Below are 7,500 nucleotides of genomic sequence, written 5' to 3'. Positions count from 1 at the left end.
TTGGTAATTTTATTATTTTCAGGTGTATAAAGACCAAAGAGAATATGTAAAAAAATAGGCCAGTCTATTCGGTGAATGTGTAGGCAAAAGGAAAATAAGCCGTAACCAGAGATAACGATCCAATGTAGTACCGTCTGGTAAGTCAAATGACCCAATAACTCTCTATCAGCCGGATGTCAACGGTTGACTGGTGCCATGGCCAGCCTACTACCTTATAAAAGCGCTATAGCTATTTGCAATTGTTACTAATGGCTCCATACGACTCCAGACATCCATCGATAAGGAAGAATAAAAGCCTCATACACAGTATTATTATCATTATTATATATATATATATATATATATATATATATATATATATATATATATATATATATGTGTGTGTGTGTATATATATGTATATATATATATATATATATATATATATATATATATATATATATATATATATATATATATATATATATATATATATATATATATATATATATATATATATATATATATATATATATATATATATATATATATATATATATATATATAACTATGTGTGTGTATGTGTGTGTGTCTGTATGATAACTGTTCCATAATGTTTACTCTTTTTAGTTAAGCAATATAACCAATTACCCCTTACTATATAGTGCTACAATGGATTTTGAAAAAAATATAAAAACTAGGATGGGCTTAGTTACCCTAGTCTTATTTTGGTAAAACCTCTGCTAATGAATGAATGTATTACGACGTATCATCATAGCACAACTTCTTCAAACATGTCTATATGATATGGCAGTTGATATTATTCCATTAAAAATAAAGTATAATACTACCCTAGGTCATATATGGCAACCACTCTCCGGTAATCAGCCCAATCACTTGTTTCACCTAACACAATATGACATAAAATACATTTATTTTGTGAACGTTAATTTTGTAAGCTATATTGCGCTTTTTTTCTAATTATAATCGTTGTTGCTTATTCGGTACTTTATATTCAATTGAGTTATAACATTTTATTCTTGAAGTGCACACGCAATGAAATTCTATCATCTGATGAAACAGTTTAGTCCTTACTTTACAGACGTTTGAAATAGGAATAAATAGTCGCTAAATCTACCGTGTGTAATAATCAGTATCTATGACCACTTTTAGGGCCTCGTTTCCCACACCATCTGGTGTTGACTCATTCCCAATATTACCTAGAACTTGTCTACAAATCAGGAAGTTATTTCTCATCATTACAAAAATCACTTGTATTTCGTCATCTGAAATTCTTCAAGACGACTCCCGGACATTCTTGGACAGAGTTTACTCATCAGTGATGCCAAGGTTAAAGTAATTAAAGTAAATAGCGTCATAGATTTTATTTATTTAGGGTAATTCCTATTTCACTAACATAATAACTTTAAATACCATATGTTCTAGTACATATTAAAAATTGAAAAAATATTATGCCACCGATATTTTTATAACTTTGATATTATATTGGTTTCACAAAACAGTTGTATACACGCAATGTCTAGTCATCTGCAATACAGAAGCAAGTGTTTCTCCCTTACATATTTATTTTACTATTTTAGCACTAATTCCGAACATCTTTTGACATCCATGATGTATGGATATCCTTAAGGAATCAAGAAATACGAGAGATACTTCGTATGACTCAGCCTACTTTCATATAAAACTGGAAATTTGCAAATCCTTCCCCACTGATTAGTCATTTTACGTGATGATACCTCTAAAAATGTTTGCCTTTTGGTATTCGTTGATTCAGAACGGTGATTTATTAGATATATTATCCCAAATGCCTAACTTTGGGTTCCCTGGGAAAAATGGTATTCAATTAGATACTCTTACCAGCACTAACCTTACCTTGAAACGTAAGCTAACTAGAGGGTCACTTAGTAGAGCGAAAACCTCCACCACGGCAGCTTATTTTTCTATCTTTTTTTTTACCTTGACATTGACCTCTCACCCTAACATGTATTATTTGGTGTTGATTTTCATACACTCATCTATGTACCAAGTTTAAAGCCTCTGTGTACAACGATGTGCAAACTTATGGCTGATTACGTGAATTGAACATTTTGCTTAAACGTGACCTTGACCTCTGACTTTGACCTTCCTAAATTTAACAATTTCCAGCTTTTTCCTTAAAAGCTAATTTCTGCAAGTTTCATTACTCTACGATTAAAATTGTGGCTAGGAAGCTGTTCACAAACAAACAAACACACACACACAAATTACAAACACACAAGCAGGGACGAAAACATTACCTCTTTCCACCTTCGTTGGTGGAGGTAATTAAAACTTAAAGATCTATTGAAATATTAACGATAGGATTAATACTAACAGATAGAAAAAGCAACATGGATACGAGAGCAAACTAAAGTAGATGATATTCTAAAAACATATAAGAAAATTAATGGATATGGCCAGAATTTATAATGAGGTTACCACATAACAGATGAACAAGAAAAATAATAGAATGGATCCCTAGCGAATGCAAACGAAGTAGGGAGGAAGAATAGAAGACGGTGGATTAAAGAGCTAAGAAAATTTGCTTGTAAATCTGGTATAGAAAGACCAGAAACAGACAAACTTAGTTGAAAATGCAGGATGCAGTAAGCTCAAGGGCTCTAACAGGGAAAATAGCCCATTGAGGAAAGGCAATAAGGTAACATAGAATTGTGTGCCTGAGTGTACCTTCAAGAAAGAGAACTTTAACCCAAGACAGTGGACGACCATAGTACAGAGGCTATGTCAGTACTTAAGACTAAAGAACTGTTTACCATAGCTAAAGAGTCTCTTTTACCATCATCGATTACACTTTAGTAGTTAATTCCTTGCATGAAGAAGAATTGTTCGGTTATCTTAGTGTTGACAGGTGTATAGAGAAAGAAGAGAATGTGTAAAGAATACACAGACTATTTGGTGCATATATAGGCAAATAAAAAAATGAGTCTTATCCAGAGAGGGGTCCAATGATGTACTGTCTGACCAGTCAAAGATTCCAATAACTCTCTAGTCGTAGTATCTTAACTGATGGGTGCTATATAAATGGAATAAAAAATCTCCTTAGCTTAATGTTATCACTCTCCGAACCAAAATTTTTTGTGTAATATATCTGCTGTTATTGCCTTCACCACAATTGAAGATTTTGCAAAGGGTATGTTCACCCCTACCTTTTTTTTTTTTTACGCAAAACCTACAGTACCAATGTTGACCAAACTTGGAAGTCATATTGGGTATGACCCAAGAATGAATCTGTAATATTTTGGATAAAAGACATCAAAAGTACATGTAAACGGCAGTATTTTTTAATTAATCGTGATGTTCAGTAAACGGCAAATATTTTCTTATGCAAAAACTGTAGAACCAATGAAACTTGGTGGACATGTGGGATATGATCAACGGACAAATCCATTAGATTAAAAAAATAATATACCAAAGTATGAGTATGCAGTGGAGTTGAGAGCAAAATAAGAATGCTTGGTGTGGCGAAAGCATGCTCTCTACTGATTGTCCCTCCAGTTTGTTGTGAGTCAGACGTTTGTAAAACATTTTTGGTTCGTGTTCATTCATCATGGCTTTTGCCAAAATCAAAGGATTCCATTTAATACACAATAGTCGTTCAGCTGCAAATGGCGAAGTTCATCTACATGATTGATGACAGGTCTACCATAGGGAGAAAAGGTGAAAACATCCAGTTCATATACCAGGAGTCACCTAATCTGTGAAGGGAAACTTCAAAGTGGGCCATACTCTGAGGACTTTCAGAGGCTTCAACTTTCTGATTCCTTTAAAGCAGCCTGTGAATGCATGTGGCTCTTGATTTCAATTGTACGGTAACCATGCCTCTTACCTTGCATGCAGTATAGGAAGATCTCAAAAAGTTAATGAGATTCCTAGATTATTCTGTGTAGTTGTTAAAGTATGCATAGTCAACATAAATGCAAGTTTCTATAAGTGCCAAGGATCAGTTCTCAATAGTTTAAATCTGCTTCCTCTATGGACAACAGCAGGGGAGGCAACTCTGTTTTGATGATTGTGTGTCCATCATCTGACTTCCTACAGTAACTTCTCTACCAAACAGTTTATAAGCGCATGCATCCGGGCTCTAAACATTTGTTTTATTATATGCAATTGTTTATGTTATTATTTATGACAAATTCAAATATTACTATCCTAATCAGAGTGATGTAATAGCTGCTTCATAAGAGGTATTACCTGAATGAACTGCTGTTTGTTGGAATCATTGCTTAGCTAGGCCTTTCAATCCACTGGCTGTTTAGTCTTCTCACCTTGTACGACAAATTCCTTACCACAGCCTCATCTGATGCATTTCATGGTCTGTGTAATGAACACTTCACATTATTTAACAGATAAACAACAATGAATTTAACATACATGTATAAACAAAATTATAAAATCCTTGTGTACTTAAGTGTTTTTTTTTTTTTTTTTTTTTTCATTTAAATGTTAAAGAACTTATTTGATATACTTTACCTTCACAGACTCTGGTCTGTGGTATCTGCGCTGAATACTGCATCACCTTCCTTTTACATCATTCCATCTTAACTTGGGAGTTTCTTCCCCAGCAGATTCTGCTGCATCAACCTACTTCAATGAATCTATAACCTCACAGACTTCGTTGAAAGGAAATCTGTCAGCCTCCTCCAATGGCCGCTGTCTATTTCTCTGTTCTTCATTGTCACCTCGCCAACTTCTTGTATCTTTGATATTGTATAATTTTCTACATGATCAAGGATACCTTGATTCACATTCAAACAGATCTTTGCCTCTGATCCTAGTGATTACACGGTCATTATTCCTCCTCTATGATTGTTGTTGCAGATCTGGCCATCAATCAAATTCAAACTGGCAAAGATTAACAGTAGTTCACAATTCCTTTACTTCTAACTTCTTTTGTTTAACAGATTTACAGAATCTTTTTAACAGATTTACAGAATATAATATCAGGTGTGAAGATTATATTTTCTCCAGATGTTCCCTTGGCCCTAGATAGGGCACTGTCTTTTGAACAAGACGATTCAAATTCATAGTGAACATCCTATAGCATTCTCTGTGATATCTATGAAGAGACAATAGCTAGTCAGGAATTTGATTAAAAAATCAATCATTCTGATCTGTACAGTGAAACAGCAACTATCCAGACCAGGCTGGATTCTTAAGAGAGCAATGATGCTGTAGTCAAATGTTAAACTTCACTCAATACATCGAGGAGGGTTTTGAGACCACATCAATAACTGGTGCAGTTTTTGTGAATCTGACTGCTGCATATTATAGAGTAAATCACAAAATGCCTCTCGTAAAGCTGGCAAAAGTTGGTGATAACACAAAGATTGTGAAGATCTTACATCATTGCTCACAAAGGGACGCTTCTCTCTCTCTCTCTCTCTCTCTCTCTCTCTCTCTCTCTCTCTCTCTCTCTCTCTCTCTCTCTCTCTCTCTCTCTCTCTCTCTCTCTTAATTATAAAGGAACTTGGTCGGCTAGTTTTAGTATACATGGTTGCAAAATGTAAAATTATCACTTTTGAATATAACGATTTCCTCAAATAATGGTCGGACAATTGGAACATATTAAAATATAATGGGAATTTTTAAAGTTAACAAATGTGTTGATTTTAAACCAAAAGTTGTACTTTCAGACTAGAAGTGCCTATCTGCACAGTGTTTAATCAGTGAATTGCCTCCTCTTCATAATCATGGAAGCAGGATGTTTAGTGGATCTGACATATACGTCTTGATATAAAAAAAAAAAAAAATCTTACTGGAAAACTATCATTATTAAAAACTTTTTTTAGCAAAATTAGTAGACATCATCTGAAGTATATAAAGGGAAAGATAGCATAATCAAATCCCAGAATTATTTGTTGATTTTTTTTTCTAACAATGATGAAATCAAAGTAAAGGATGATAAATTTATTATGGAAAATATTTGTTTTCACAGTGAAACCTCTCAAACGTTACAATGTTGCATAAACTATGGTTTTGGGAGGTCTTGAAAAAATTATAAGCACTTAAAGATAATTTCAGAAGAGAGAAACCATAGCTTAAAGAAATCCCAGTGAACTTCTTGAAATGCTGGAGAAAAGAAACTTCTTATTGAAGCGCTTTAATGACAACGGAATTTGTTCAAGATGCCTATACCTATAAAGGTAGGTAAGAATGGAAATTTTCATTTATTCTGCAGAGAGAAAAATATCATTGAACACGGCTTTGGTTACATTACTAATGAAAATTTTAAACAAAAACTAACTTCTCGTTCCGTTTCTTGACGTAAAAATATACATTACATGGTATTCATTAAAGTTTCGCGTGTTTTATTAACCAAAACAGGGACTCTTGGTTGATGGAGGTGTAATACGACCATTGTGTATAATGCAGAAGCATAACACGTAGAATTTCTCATCGCACGAAAAGTAAGCAGCGATGAGAACCAAGATGAGAACATAACAGGTGGCTTGGACCGTTGCCAAGGGCTGGAACTCCCACCTCGCTTTCAAGGTCACAAGTAAGGCAATGGACTGACAACCTGTGACTCCCACTGGCCAGATGGAAAATTATTCAACGAGCATACGTCTTAACATGGATAGAGAACATATCCGTCATGGGGAAGTGACTAGTACAACCTGCATAGGTTTCTTTGTTTTACGTAAAAAATATTTGACGCCATCTCTTCATGTAGATGTTGTTAATTAAGTATCTTAACAATGACGGATTAATGATTATTTTACTTGCGCGAATAGGTGTTCTAGAAAGACAATGAGTGCTATGGCCTGGACCTATGAATTTCTGAAATGTACAAAAATCAGTGATCCGGAATTGAAGCCTCGCTTATGATGTTAGGGATGCTTTCTTTGTGCTACCGGATGCCTACCTTCTAATTCATCAGTAGCCATGGTATGACCCTCCCTGGTCCTAGCTTAGATGGGAAGGGTCTTTGAACACTGATAATATTAGCTAAATTCGTTATTTGATACTTTCTGCCTTGGGCATCTGTTGTGCGTGGGAATTTTATATAAATTTTGTAGAAATTAGGATTAGCTTAGTTCTTGTTAAAGTGTATTTCAAAGAGTTACCCTCTGATGAATTTTTGCGTGTCTATATATATATACATATATAATTTATATGTATATATATATATATATATATATATATATATATATATATATATATATATATATATATATATATATATATATATATACACACACATATATATATACGTATATATATATATATATATATATATATATATATATATATATATATATATATATATATATATATATATATATATATATATATATATATATATATATATATATATATATGTATGTATATATATATATATACAGAAACAGAGAGAGAGAGAGAGAGAGAGAGAGAGAGAGAGAGAGAGAGAGAGAGAGAGAGAGAGAGAGAGACTGGACTTGACGGAAGGCGTTATAGGAATTATTGTTCATTTAAAGA

The sequence above is a fragment of the Palaemon carinicauda genome, chromosome 8, assembly GCF_036898095.1.
Source record: "Palaemon carinicauda isolate YSFRI2023 chromosome 8, ASM3689809v2, whole genome shotgun sequence".
In the NCBI taxonomy this organism is placed as follows: Eukaryota; Metazoa; Arthropoda; class Malacostraca; order Decapoda; family Palaemonidae; genus Palaemon; species Palaemon carinicauda.
Note: the sequence above shows the minus strand (reverse complement) of the source record.